The sequence below is a fragment of the Sebastes umbrosus genome, chromosome 24 (genome assembly GCF_015220745.1).
Source record: "Sebastes umbrosus isolate fSebUmb1 chromosome 24, fSebUmb1.pri, whole genome shotgun sequence".
Taxonomy (NCBI): Eukaryota; Metazoa; Chordata; class Actinopteri; order Perciformes; family Sebastidae; genus Sebastes; species Sebastes umbrosus.
Genome location: NC_051292.1, coordinates 1,415,764 through 1,431,750, shown reverse-complemented (window position 1 = coordinate 1,431,750; position 15,987 = coordinate 1,415,764). Strand labels below are relative to the sequence as shown.

Genomic DNA, 15,987 nt, shown 5'->3' with positions numbered 1-15,987 from the left:
TTATTTATCTCACTTATTATTGTAAGTGTTGGTATTATTATTGTTATTGATATTATTATCATGACCTCATCATCTTTATTATTATTCATATTATTAATATATATGTGTATGTGTATATAGTGTATTATAAATATATTTTACTCATTTATTTTCTTTTTGTTTTGTTTTTGTTCCCCATATGTTCCACACATAAAAGGAAGGATATCTGTATGTGTGTGTAGATGTGTGTGCATGTGTACAGTATATGTGTTTAAGAATAGATATATGTCATATATGACCATCTAGCCTCATTCAATGCCAAACACACACCCATTATCCACATCACACACATACACACACACACACACACACACACATTCTTCAACCTGCTTTTATCCCCTTGTGTTGTGCACCTGTGTGTCTGCATGTCTTCACTTGTTTTGCACTTTAAAACACAATAAAAAAATTAAAGAAAACAAATATTTCTTAATATAAGGAAAACCTGGAAATATTGCCTGAAAGTCAAAATGCTGTATTTTAATCTTGTCTTACTGTGACAGAAAATATAAAGTGTAAAAAAGACAGAAAGAAACTTAATTGTGATATATTACAGAAGGACGTAGAAGAAAGAAAGATTCAGTTGTCCGACTCATCTGAAAGCTCTCCCTGCTGCGTCCAGTGCTTTCTGTTCTTCTTCTTCTTCCTCTTCCTCTCGCCCATCAGCATGGCGGCCAGAACGGTTATCACCACGGTAACGGTGATGACGAGCACTGTGACCGTCTCGGCGAGGCACAGCTCCGTGTCCACGTCCATCAGCCGGTAGTCCTTGAGGGCCGACGGCTCCTTGCAGGTCAGATTGTAGTAGTCGTCCAGGAAGAGCCTCTGGATGCTCCGCAGCTTCCGGAAAACTCTCTGCAGGTCGCAATCGCAGTTCCACGGGTTTTCCTCCAGCAGGATGTGGGTGCTGTAGGTGTGGATGTTGAGGAACGTCTTGAAGAAGATGGTGGACATCTGGTTGTTGGCCAGGTTGAGTAACGTCATGCTGGTGAGCGGCTTGAGGACGCCCATCTCCGTCTCCCTGATCTGGTTCCTGGCGAGGTTCAGGACCTCCAGGGAGCGCAGCATGGAGAAGATCCCGCTCCTCAGAGACGTCAGCTGGTTGTCCTCCAGGTGGAGCTGCCGCAGGCTGCTCATGGAGGAGAACGACCTCACCTGGATGGTGTGGATGCTGTTGCTGGTCAGGTTTAACCTCTGGAGGCCGTCCAGGTGCAGGAAGCTTCGGCTGTCCAGGCTTGTCAGGCTGTTGTGGGCGAGCTGCAGCTCCCGCAGGAAGGCCAAGCCGACGGAGAAACCTCCAGTCAGGGTGGAGATCCGGTTCCAGCTCAGGTCCAGTTTCTGGAGGAACTCCAGCTGGGAGAAGCCGCCGTCCTCCACCACGCTGATGTTGTTGTTCTGCAGCAGCAGGAATCTGAGCTTACGGTTTTTGTTGAAGGAGTGTTTGGGGATGATGGAGATGTGGTTGTCGGAGAGGTCGAGGAGCTCGGAGTTGGGGGGGACTCTGCCGGGCAGCTGGGTGAAGAGCGCCCGAGAGCAGATGGTGAACCTCAGATCTCCTCGGCAGTCACAGCCCGGCTCGCACCAGCTGCTGTGAGACCTGGAGGACGCCTCCATCACCACCAGGAGGAGGAACAGGAACTCCTTCATGGCTCCAAAACTCTCTGAAAACAACCACAGAGAGGAGTTTACTCTCTGGTTACATACCAAATATGTTATGATTGAACTATTTCACTACTTGATAAAATGACCTAAAGGTTGATCAGGTTGTTGATCAATACAAATTACTCAAAATAAATAGAAGTACTGACTTTAAAGTAGCTGGATTTGCTGTTTTCTCTACGCAGTCCAGTTCTACTTCTAGATATAAAGCCTTCACTGTGGATGAACAAAGCCTACAAAACTCAAAACAATGAAGTAAAAACATCATCAGTTTCCAGATGCAGAATTTAAAGACAGAAATGTCAGAGTTTAAGTACATTATATACAAATTGTGTTATGAGTGGAATAAATGTTTTCTATAGCACCACACCAAAAAACGGTTTTGATTAAACATTCATAAAAACAAAAAAGGTGCAGAATTAGTTTTAAGTCTAAGGAACATTATGGTCCTCTAGATGATAAAGAAATGTTTTTCTTTAGACACTCAGAGCAAGGAGAAAAAGCACATTACCCTATTTCAGTCTTTACTCAGTCGGGCGCACTAATGGTTTGAAATGCAAACAGGTTGCAGCATCACAGGCTCTTCATCAGACAGGAGGTAATATTGTTTATCGCTTGTGAGCCCTACGTTTTAAACCATTAATAAACACAACAAAATAAAAGGTTTAATATCTTCTTGCTCTGGCTATGAGAGCCTGAAGAAAGTTTGTAATATCAGAATATCATTGTAGTGAATGAAGGAAGAGGAACAGATACAGTAGAGCTACATTTTCCTGTAAATGAATGAACATGTAAAAACTCTCTCTTGTTATAATGTCTGAGGCTTTGTCTTACCAGCAGCTGCTCCCTTGTTTCCCCGTCTGTTTAACCTGCTGACAGTCGTCAAGGTGGAAACTGGACATGATGGAGGCGAGGGAGGGCAGGTTGTCACGGCCCGGAGAACCTGACGAGCGACACCACAAAGAGACACGGTGATGGAAAGAGACACAGAGAGGAGGGGAGAGCTCGTCAATTATTCACCATGCAGCGCTGGGCTTGTGGGAGGGGGTTGTGAGGCAGCTTTAAGAGATTGAAGCCAAACTGGGCCACAGAGCTGAGAATTAGAAGGTCTGGACAGATCTGATTGATTGCAGGCGGAGGGGTGTTTATCTCCAGGTTTATTTATAGATCTATATACATTTACTCACAACTGAAGAACTGAGAGTCAATACGAGTTTTTAGTCGAATATTTTTTTGATTTGGTTTATTTATTTAATTGTTATATTATTAATCTAGTTTTCATTTCACGCTGTTTTACTATTATTATAGCTTTTACATCTATTTTATTACATTTCTTCATTTTTATGTGCATTGGTCTCAAACTGTTGAAGTCTTTTCTGTTGTTTGGTCCACACTTGTTCTGTCTTATTTACAGCTTGTCCCTCATCTGTGAAGCACATTGAACTGCACTGTATGAAAGGTGCTATTCAAATAAAGTTTGATTGATTGATTGATTGGATGGGCGTCTGTGGCAGGAAATAGAGGAAAAGGTGTTTATATTTAATTAGAAACAGTTGTGATAAACTTTTTGTTTCATGTTGGATTTGGAGACACATAAAGACTCACTTGCTGTTTCAATGTATTTGTTGGGAATTAATTGTGCAGTTATGTTTGTTTTTAACAATAACAATGATGATAGTTGTGATAATTTTATTGTGAAGGAATTATTTTTATACAACTTTTTGTATTAGACTTGTACAACATATTTCTCAGTGCCAAGTGTGTGTTTTTTCTAAATTTGTTCCATCTTTTTTATGTTTTCTTTGATGCAAAATGTCACATAGGAAGTTTTTTGTTTCTACTTAAAAAGAAACTTGAGAAATGTGTTAAAACAATAGAAGCTACATTTTGAATTGTAGTCGCCTGGCTGACATCTGTAACACAGTGGGATGATTTAAACTTCAGTTCCTCCATCTGACAACATGACAGGCAACCAATGACAGAGGTCAAAGGTGAGAGCATGTTCTTTTGGGTGCCTTGTGATTTTTCTAGTGATTATGTTGGATTAAGTACAACAAATCAACAGCTAAAGAAAGAAATATATATATGAACATATATGAATAAGAGAAGGATTAGAATTAAAATGTCAGGAAGTAAAACTTGTAATTCCCCGATGCTGAAGCTCTTCACTGACAGATATGAGAAGCGAGCCGCAGCCCAGATGTGACACTACTTATTCTCATCTGTAGGATGAAGCGGGGATGTATTAGATAGATGATGAGGAGCGGACCTGTTGGTCACAGAGAGAAAGATTACACTAATACCGTCCAAATCCGCGGCCCAGATAAACCACTCTCTGCAGCCACCGTCCATCCACCTCCATTAATTGAAGAACCAGAGCTTGTATCCGCAGCGCTTTAACACAAATTCTGTTTGGCTTTTTTTTAGATTTTAGCTGAGTCACATTTACCCAAAAACCTGGAAAGAGTTCGATATTAGTTATGTTTTTTATAAGTAAAGTATTCAGATCCTTTACTTAAGTAAAGGCACCACTACCATAATATAAAAATACTCTATTACTAGTAAAAGTCCTGCATTGAAAGTAGTTGCATATAAGTATTATTAGCAAACTGTACTTTAAGTAGAAAAAGTAAAATGTAATCTATAAAATGCATCATCATTTTTAAGATCATCATCTGTTTTATCTGTAAAGTCTTTTGTAAAATAACTCATGAGTCAGTTGTAGTTGAGTAAAAAGTATAAAGTAGCATTAAATGGAAGTACAAGTCATGATATCATTATTCAATTACTGAATGTGCAAGGACGTCTTCACCTGTTGGTCCCATGAAAGTCAGTTTTATTATCTTGGTTTCAACAAAAAAACTATTACTATCAGTAATGCACTTACCCCTGAGTGGTGAGATTCATCAGCTCTGTGAGGGAGTTGGTTTGTGGTGTCAGCAGCTGCAGACTCTCTTCATACAGGATGGAGACACACTTTCTCACATTACACCATGAGCAGTGTTGATACGATGTTTGGAGTGTCAACTGCTGTTGGCTCTGTGGCATCAGGGATGTCATAGACTGTTTCATCAACATCAATGACCATCAAAAACCTTGATGCATGGATGTCCTGTCACTGCATAAAAGAAAAACACATGAAAAATTGATGCTCCTAGTCATTTACAACGCTGAAGAAAGAAAGTGCTGAAACCAATACAAATAAAAAATAGCTTATTAAATATTCAACCTGTTTCTTGCACTGTACATATGTCTACTGTTTCCACCCGGACGACAATAGAGCTACGCCTATGTCTTTTCCCGGTGGAGGAGAGCTGTTCAAGACACTGTTTGAGTGTCGCTCGCCACACATCACAGCAAAGTCATTGTGGTGTTGTGCAAGCCATCGCACATAAGAGTACAGTGGTGTCGTTGTCGCATTGTGTCTGAAAGGGCCTTCAGTGAGTGAGAGACAGAGAGAGAAATGGAGAGTACCAAGAGAAAAGAAATACTCAAGCAGGGGCTAAAAAATGAATGAATGAATGAATGAAAACTGATGAATATAAGCCTAGTTGATACCAGAGATTCATGTCAGAGGGGCGAAGTATTCAGTTTTCTTTCATGAGAATTAAAAGTAAAATTAAAAGTATACATATTTAACAAAAAAAGGCTGTTGCAGTGTACTTATTATTTTCATTCTTTAAAAGTCACCAGAATGCAGGACACAAAGTCTCTGAAAGTCAAAGTTTTTCTGGGTGAGGACACCCAAACCCCCCGCTTTGATTTTTAAATGCCCCCTATTTTTGAGGTCTCAAGGTATGGTATTATGTAGGGCAGATATCAGGGCACTAGAGCACATTTTAAATCCAAGCAATAGGTGAAAAATGACATGCGATAAAGTAGGTAGCAGTAATAGTTGTAGTGGTATTAGTTGTGGCATCAACAGTAGTATTAGCAGTAGTGATAGTAGTTGTAAAACTAGCAGTAGCAGTAGTAGATGTAGTAGTATTAGTAGTAGCAATAAAAAGACAAACAAGATATAATGTTATTGTCCTGTGGTGACCTTTCAGGGATCACCTGTCAGTGTGTTCTTCTTCCTCTTCTTCTGGTGATGCTCTCAGTTCTTCTTCTGTTTATTGGAAACAAAAAAGAAACATAAAGTAGTACAGCGAATGTTATCAGTAATAATGATGATGTATTTTTTGTGAGTTTTTGGAGGTGCAGACTCCTCAGACAGTGTCAGTGATGGTGGTACAGTACAGCAGATATTGGGTTTCTGCAGGGATCCAGTTTCAGAGCAGCCGTTGACTCGACCTGGATAATTGTGCAGCAGCTGGAAACTACTTCAGTTACCTCCTACTGTGTACTTCACCCTTCCGTCAACAGTACCCTGTTTATGGATGAAAATCTCCTGGAAATATAAAGACACATGTGTTTTATTGGGATCTTGAATATAAAATATATAAATGACAGATTTTATCTTCAGTTTAGTGTTTTTAGTTTCTCTAAAGAAACTAAATACAAACAAGAATTATGATTTTAATTTGAATATTTTCATTAATAAATTTATGAAAACAACTTATTATACTATCTCTACTACTACTGCTACTACCACCATTACTGAAACGAGTCCTCTACTTCTAGTACTACTACTGCTACTGTTGATGCCACAGCTACTATTACCACTACTGTTACTACTTCGTCTACTGCTACTACTACTGCTACTACCACCATTACTGAAACGAGTCCTCTACTTCTAGTACTACTACTGCTACTGTTGATGCCACAACTACTGTTACTACTACTACTGTATTTACTCTCCTGCTTCAACTACTGCCACCTGTACTTCTACTGCTACCTCTACTTCTTCTAGTACTTCTTCTGTTGCTAATACTAATACTTTTCAGCTATCACTAGTATTTCTACGACTACCACCTGTGCTGGTTCTACTGCTACAATTACTACTACTAATACTGGTACTACTCTTCTACATCAACTAGTACTTTTACTGCTATTACTGCAACTACTACCATTGCCTGTATTGCTATTAACACTACTCCCTCTACTACTGCTACTGCTAGTTGTACAACTACCGCTACTGTTAATGACATATACTTGTACTTCTTCTATTGTAGTTTGAATACATTGTGATTCGTATGTGATCTGTGTCACATATTATAAAGATTAGAGATGATCTACCATCAGATGGTATTTGAGTGTCTGTTTGTGAACTACAGATTATGAATAAATGTGTGTACACAGTGTACACAGTGTACACAGATACAGTGTGTCTGACGCCGGATGTAACAGCAGGATTACAGTGAAACAGTGAAGCACATGAAATGAAGACGCTAATCGTTAATCCCTGTGGACTACAGGGATTACTTCCATGTTCTGCTGCTGGAACATTAAAGTCTTCACCTCACTTTCATTGCTTTTCTTTTTAGCTTTTTCTTTGCAGTTTTAAGACCCTTGAACTTAAAATATTTTTGTTCAGAAAAACACCAAAAAATTCAACTTCTTCAACTAATGAGTACTATTATTATGTTCTCAATTTACTGATTCATTGTTCTGTTAGTAAAATGTCAGAAAATAGCGAAAGAAATCCCCAAATAATGTCTTTAAATGTCATGTTTTGTCAGACCAAAACCCAAAGATATTAATTTTCTGTTTTCTGTCAATCGATACTTTTTAGTTTTAATATATACTGTCATATTTGTATCCATTAAATCTAATCTGTATATGAAATCTGATCAAAATGTTAACTGGATTTTCCCAGAACCAGCCAGTGTACTTTTGATATATCTAGTTTCCTTCAAAGATCAAAGGTCTATAAATGCCACATATATTAGTTTCAGTTATTCAAAGCAGCCAGCAGGGGGCGAAACAGCTCCATCTGAAACAAGAGGAGGCTTTACAACAGATGTTAGTGATCTCTCTCTCCACAGCAGCACCAGTTGTGAGTGGTGATAGTAGTAGTTGTAATAGCAGACAACAATAGTGGTAAAAAAATTAATTAACTGCTAATCCTCTTAAATGTATGAGTGTTACAGTTTTACACACACACTCCCGCCCTTCAGCTGTCAATCATCCCACTCAGGTGTCACTCACACCTCTGATCAATAAAGACAATTCAAATGTATTCACAAAACCACGTTTGATAGAATCAGAGTTGACATGAAGCTGCTTCACAGAGCAGTGCAGTGAGGGTGTGTGTGTATAAACGTACAGTATGTGTGTGACGGGTGGAGGTGTTAATGACTGTGACACTGTGGCGGCTCGTTCACGCCCCTCCTCAGATCCAACATGGCAGCTCTGACTCTGTGACAGGAAGAGCCTCGGAGAGGTCACGTGAGGTCAGAGCAACGAGGAGCCGGTTGGCTGCAACAGATTGTCCCTGCCGCTGTCAAGTCCTCAATCAGGTCCTCAGATGTGACAGACCTGGACGGGTTTGATATTTAATCACTGCTGCTGTTAGACTCAACCTCAGCTGCTCAAACATTTATCTTTAAATGCATTTACATTCTGTATTTATGTTTATACATCTTTTAATAACTTAAGTGATATAATTTAAGACGTATGCATTTATAAATATGTTGATCGTGATCATGAATATCAAACTGGAAAAGTTTGTGTTTAACAAGTGAAACATTGAGAAGAAAGCCTCTGTTAGAAACTGAGATGAAAGAGTTTTATGACATTAAACTCTGTGATAAAGACTCCTCACTGAGTGTGAACCAATTCCTCTGAATAAACATCATCACTGCTGTCATCATCATCATCCTCATCATCACTGTGAGTGTCAGCGCTGTCATCCTGAGTGTCTTCATCTCCATCATCACCGTCAACATCACTTCATCTTGTTTTAATCAATGTTGAGCTCAACTACTACAACTAGTACAGCTTCTAATACTACTACTGCAAGAACTGTAACTACTACAAACTCCTGCCACTGCTTCTAACTACTAGTACCTCAACCAGTACAGCTACTAATACTACTACTACTGCAAGAACTGTAACTACTACAAACTCCTGCCACTGCTTCTAACTACTACTACCTCAACCAGTACAGCTACTAATACTACTACTACTGCAAGAACTGTAACTACTACAAACTCCTGCCACTGCTTCTAACTACTACTACCTCAACCAGTACAGCTACTAATACTACTACTACTGCAAGAACTGTAACTACTACAAACTCCTGCCACTGCTTCTACTAACTACTACTACCACAACTAGTACAGCTACTACTACTACTACTGCAAGAACTGTAACTACTACAAACTCCTGCCACTGCTTCTACTAACTACTACTACCTCAACTAGTACAGCTACTAATACTACTACTACTACTACTACTGCAAGAACTGTAACTACTACAAACTCCTGCCACTGCTTCTAACTACTACTACCTCAACCAGTACAGCTACTAATACTACTACTACTACTACTGCAAGAACTGTAACTACTACAAACTCCTGCCACTACTTTTACTACGACTAAACCACAACTAATAAAGCTACTAGTAATAATACTAATACTACTGCAAAGGCTGCTAATTCAACAGCTACTGTAACTGACTGTATGAATACTTCTACTACCAGTGCTACTACAGTACTACTGTCCTGTGACCTTTCACACTCTGATGGACATGAAACCTGCCATCTGTACAAGCAAACTACTTCCAGTTTGACCTCTGACCTCTCTCTCTCTGTGTGTGTGTGTGTGAGAGTTTCCAGACAAAGCCACAGTCGATAAAGAAAACACCTCCAGGGAAACTGGGAAAAGTGTGTGTGTGTGTGTGAGATTGAGCTTTAACACACACACCCACAGTCTCCAGTGGTCTCTGGTTGTCATTGTGGATCCATCAGACCAACAGGAGGGAGGCCGTGACCTCCAAACCAACTCTACTCATCTTTTCTCTCCTCTCTTCCTCTTCATCACCCAGCTCCTCTCTTTCTATTCCTTTCGTCTCCCTCCTCTCCTCTTCATCTCCCCTCTACCTCTGGTCTTTTCTCCTCTTCTCTCATCCTCATTTGTCCATCTCTCTTCATTTGCTGTTCCTCTTGTTTTGTTTTCCTTCTCCTCCTCTACGTCTCCTTGAACCCTCCTCTGGTTGTTCCTTCAGTATCTAGGTCGAGGTTGTGTTTTTGCTCTCTAGTGTGGACTGGTGAGTACACACACACACACACAAAAACACACACACACACAGTATTTTTGGCAGCTCAGTGTGTGATCGCCCCTTGAGATGTCAGAGCTTTTAGGTCAGGCAAATCTGTGAGGTTCAGCAGCTTCCTGGAAAAAAACAGCAGCAGGTCGCCGAAAATACTCTGAATTATTCAACAGCATCATATCAAAGTCAACACAACAAACAACGAGAGCCGCACAAATTCTGTTGAATGAACACAAACTGCATTAAAGGATTATGTTTCATCAACCTGTTGAAGGGTTTAACCAAACACCTGATTTTCTTGCTCCAATAAAATGGCTAAAAATGTTTAAAGTGGACGGGGGCAGCAGCAAAACGTATTTTAGACACCTAAAAAAATCAAAGTGTACGCTATATTTTGAATATTTTCATTTGTTTACCGTGCCGCGAGACAGCTACACAGTCTATGTTTCGGGGGAAACTGAAGCAGTTATCTTTGCTCTTTTTAAAGCCACCAGACTCCATTGAAAAAAACAGTAATTTTACCTTGCAGAACTTGGGAGTTGCTGGTCTACCGCTGCCTTGATCAGTTAGTTTGTTTGTGTTACTGTGTGACTTTGGTGTTTTAAAGGGTTAGTTCGGATTCAGTAAAATAGACTTATATTGAATATAATTATATAGAAATAGATTTCTGGCACTAATGGCACATTTTTGAGGATCATTGCTTTCATTTTGACCAAACCCAAAAGTAGCAGATCAATTTGAACTGATTTTAACCTGGATATTTTATACATATTATAAGTAAAAACTGTTTGCTGCAGTTTACAGAAAACAACGGCCATCTTTTGTAAAAAATATAAAGTGAGACTAAAAGTTTTCTGTTCCTTCGGAGGGGAGCAGTTGTGTGTTTCAGCTTCCGGCATCAATATTTGATGACCTCTCCACCCGCCTCATCTGCTCGGGTCGACCAAGCAAACGCGCTGATCCAACCTGTTTTGGCATATTGACATGGAGGACGCGGTAACGGCAGCCATGTCACTAACAACACACAAACCGGGGGTTGATGTTTGAAGGCCCGGGGGTTAAAGGTCAAACCGTGCGGGTGAAGGTGCTCAGTGAAGCGTCACAGAGAGAGAAAACAGAGAGAAACGTTTTCTTGTCAAACACAATCACAACAAAAATAACAGAGTCCCTTCAGTCTGCAGCTGTTTACATGGGGACATATTTACATATCAATATCATTAGGTTAATTAGTCTTTTATAATATTATTTAGTCCTATTGTATACATATCTGATGGAAAACTATGTACACATATATATTTTACTGTGTTTTTAAAACTGTTTTAGCCATGCAATTGTTGATTTTGCTGGTTATAATAAAAACTGTCATCAGAATCAATCATTATACAGTAGATTAAATTATTTTATCTGAACCTCTTGGCTAATGTCTTTTTGTCTGGACTCTCGGCAAAAAGCTGGATTATTTTTCTGCTAATTACCTTGAACTAGGTGTGGTAATATCTAAACGTCTGACAGCAAGAGGCCAAAACTTTTTCTACGAGTTAACATGTATTTAGAGTCCTTAAATGACTTTTAATTAAGCGTGGTGGGGGTCGAAGAGAGCTGTCAATCAAACGTTTGACCTGAGCGTCACGCTGAGGTTGAAGCCTGCAGGCTGGACAGCGACACTCGGTAAAGGTCGGGACATTCAACTGAAGCTTCCTGCAGACACACACCTGACCTTTCAGCTCGCTACACGTCCACTTTGACCACCTGCAATTACTGAACAAGGTTTTCAGGAAACTGATGGAACATCTGGGCCAATATTGTCCTGCTGTTAAACTGGACTCCGATGTGATGCAGTTTGATTGATTATCTATTGAAGAACTGCCCAGCACTGCCCTGGCTGGTCAAAAACAGTCCCAGTAAAGGTTTTTAAAACTCATGTTTACCAAAACTAAAGACACATGAACAATGATCTTTTACAGTTCTACATGTGTGAAGAAGTATCTGTATGATGTGGCCTTATTACATGTGAGGTATTCATCTTGTCAGACCTGGCTCTGACTTTTAAAATATGTTTTAATAGCCAATAAAGTCCATCAACCTGCTGCTGACGTCTAAACTTCCCTGCTGCATGTGCCTGCTGGGAAAAGACCTTTACTTCATAAACAATATGATTCGCCTCACAGTGACCTGCAGGCAGAAATCAACTGAAACCTTCCTGCTTTTATTTATTCACAAATTACTCTTACAGTTTTAATCCTTGTACCTATTTTGCAGTTTTTAGGGATTGAGTTTAAACAATTTTGGCTCAGGTAGGATGCAAGTAAAAACTACTTTTCTACAACCAAAAGTGAATTTACACTGATTTACAATCGCTACATTTTCTGATTGTAACTTCTAAAATGTTTATTACATTATATTGCAGCTGTAAGCAGATATAAGTGTATATTAATGTATTCATCAAATCCTCCTGTATGGAGTCATAGGAGTGTCATAAAAAGAAAAGGAAGGAAAAATAAAGTGATAAATGGATAAAAATAAATAAATGACATAAATTATAAAATAATATATATTTTTTTAAATATACTGAAAAAATTTAGTAATTTATATGCAAAAAATAAATAAGTATATATTTAAAATAAAAGTATAAATTAAAATGCTTAGAATTATTTTTTTAATATCTTGTGATTTGTCTTTATATTTCCACATTTACTTATTTCTCTATATTTCCATTTTTAAAACTTATTTATTCTTGTATTTACTCATCTTTGTATTCCCACATTAATTCTAATTCTTTTACAGATTAATTCTTTTTTATTGTCTCCCTACTCATAAAAAAATACATCTTCATAGGAGAAGTTAATAATACTGTACATTATTAAACACTTATTTTCTACCTATGACTACATTGTAGTGTGTTATAAACCATAAATTGACATACTGCTTCTAATGCTAAAGAAGGGGAGTTAAAATATAATTATGTGTATGTGTGTTTAATCAAAGCAGTCTGTGTGTTTGAGCAGCCTGCAGGGAGTCAAAGCTCAGATCTGGGTTACAGTGACGGGAGGTGGAGATGGAGGTTGTGGTGAGGGGCCTAAAAGCCTCCCTGCCTGTTAACACCGACCATTAGCTCTCTGTTTAAACCTTTATGACAGCTTACACTGCGCTCTGCTCGGCCATCTGGACGTTTCTGTGTCACTCGATGCAGATAAATGAAAGAAAATCAGGGTTATCTTTGGGTGTGGACCGAAGGTGAGCAGCAGATGTGTTTGATTTCCTTGTTTCGACTTTATTTATTCATGTTTTATTGTCTGTAAAACTATCATTGTGAAGTGCTACCACAAATAAAGTTCATGTTCATTATTTATTGTTGCCCTTTTCCTGAGAGGGAGTGTGCTTTACCTATATATCAGGAAGTGCAGGAGTATCTGTTTGATGGGCCGGAGGTAATGCACATTGACAGGCCGGCGGGTGGAGATAGGGTGTGTGCAGAGAGAGCGACAGAGAGAGAGAGAGAGAGAGAGAGAGGGGTCGGTGTTTACTGCTGCAGCTCTGCATGTAGATGAATAAAGGCAAAATTAAATTAATAGAAACAGACTTGGACAGAAAAATCAATCTGTGAGAAATTAATCAGAGCTTCAGTGGATCCAGGTTGAGAGGAAAAGTGAGTTTCCAAGCAAGCAAAAACACTACAGTAGATTATTATGATTTATGAATATAATATAATGTAATTTAATATAATATAATATAATATAATATAATGTAATATAATATAATATAATATAATATAATATAATATAATATAAAATAATATAATATAATATCATATAATATAATTTTATATAATATAATTTTATATAATATAATATAATACAATGTAATATAATACAATATAATATAATATAATATAATATAATATAATATAATATAATATAATATAAAATTAATCAATCCAGTTAAATCAGAAAGATACATTTCTTAGATGACATAAAAGATGCCTAAAAGAAATTTCTGTGCATTTTATGGGTGGGTGAAAGGCATTGTGGGAAATGTAGGAAAACAACACAAGATAGGTTCATCTAAATATCTGCTGGAATATGATGAACATCATATTTATGACTACACACTTTAATTTTAGACTTCACAACGAAAGAAAAAATATTATTTAAATCTAAAGCATAAAAAAATCATTTGAAAATTCAGATTTGAGCTGTTTGAATACTCTTTTTTTAAAAAACAGCGTTAGTAGGGCCTGAAAGCAGGTCAGAGCTCTGCACTCGCTCACAGAAACAGCACAGTGTCCATATTTTCCATCAGGGAAAAGGCCTGAGTGGTTATAGACGATCATTAAATATTTCATATCTTGTCTGTGCAGCAGAAGCGACGCACAACCGCAGAGACTCCTGATCGAGGTGTTAAATATTGGACGTTGACAGTAACTCTGTTGATATACAGTACAGTCTGAACTTGATTAAAACGTGCAGGTAAAGCCGACGAACATTTAACCTCCACAATGAAAGTGAGGGAAGGAAAAGACTTCATCAGGAAAAGAAACAGCATTAAATGATCCGTGTTTACCTGACAAGTGACCTCTTGTTATCAGAAGCAGGGGGATACTAAAACTTTGTTCATCAGCTTTTGACAAAACCTAATGAAACTTGTTTATTTTTGTCATTTTTTAATTAAATACTATTGCAGTGCAGTCCAAACATTTCTTAGTGCTCCTTTAAAAACACTTCACAATGCAAACAGAACAGGAAGTGATGCTTTTAGTCCATAATCTGCTTTAGATCTCATCCTTTTAGATCTACATGTTCAGCCTGTTTTGTGATGGAGAGCACCGTTATCAATACAAAGGAAACACAGAGTCGTCTTCCTCGTGGTTTCTCGGAGCGGTTGTAATGAATTCTCTCAATGACCAACACAACAACAACATCTTTGCTCTCGGTTGGCGCCTCCTTGAGGTTTGAACTCTCCCAGCGGGCCTCGCCAGCGGCCTGTGGCGGCGGGCTGTGTGACGCAGCGGCCCGGGCAAGCTAAAGTGGGACACACAACATCTTGCTTGGATGATTGATCACGTCACAAGCGGGCAAAGTTAACCGGCTGAAGGCTGCGGGAGAAGAAAAACTCTCATAAATGATTTGGGGCGAGTCATTAAAGATGTAAAGTCGGCAAGCAGACAGCGTTCAGCACTCGGCAGAGGAAGCCTTTATGTGTGCAGCTAAAATTTGTCGTTTTAAACACCTTCACAGTCAGGCTTTTATCTTTCTATCATTTTCTGAATGCATTTTGATCCCCAGGATGCATAAATCTGAGCTTGAGCTGAAGGTGATACAAATCACTCCAGATGTAGACGCTCACAAAGAAAACTAAATAGATCCCCTTTGACCTCTTTTTGAGATATTTCACAGTTTTAGAAGAGATATTTCACGGTTTTAAGAGGAGATATTTCACTGTTTTAGAGGAGATATTTCACTGTTTTAGAGGAGATATTTCACAGTTTTAGAGGAGATATTTCATGGTTTTAAGAGGAGATATTTCACAGTTTTAGAGGAGATATTTCACTGTTTTAGAGGAGATATTTCACTGTTTTAGAGGAGATATTTCATGGTTTTAGAGGAGATATTTCATGGTTTTAGAGGAGATATTTCATGGTTTTAAGAGGAGATATTTCACAGTTTTAGAGGAGATATTTCATGGTTTTAAGAGGAGATATTTCACAGTTTTAGAGAAGATATTTCACAGTTTTAGAGAAGATATTTCACTGTTTTAGAGGAGATATTTCACAGTTTTAGAGGAGATATTTCACTGTTTTAGAGAAGATATTTCACTGTTTTAGAGGAGATATTTCACAGTTTTAGAGGAGATATTTCACTGTTTTAGAGGAGATATTTCACAGTTTTAGAGGAGATATTTCACTGTTTTAGAAACATTTTAGAGGAGATATTTCATGGTTTTAGAGGAGATATTTTATGCTTTGGCTCAGTGTTTTATCTCTGCTGTCGGTCAGTAATAGTCGCTTTAGTCTCCGGCAGATCGCCTCTGGTTATCAGTGTGTGTTTGTTTGCTTTCTGCCAGGCGTGACTTCACACATCTGCTGGTGCAAAAAGCGTAAGAACGGAAGGGGTGGAAATGGAAAATACTGGTGTGTGTGTG

The 15,987-nt window shown here is 38.5% G+C and overlaps 1 pseudogene; it reads right to left on the bottom strand.

Annotated features, from left to right (window-relative positions):
- Positions 1 to 413: 413 nt before the first annotated feature.
- LOC119483398 lies at positions 414 to 2,661 on the bottom strand (annotated as a pseudogene).
- Between the last annotated feature and the right edge of the window lie 13,326 nt (positions 2,662 to 15,987).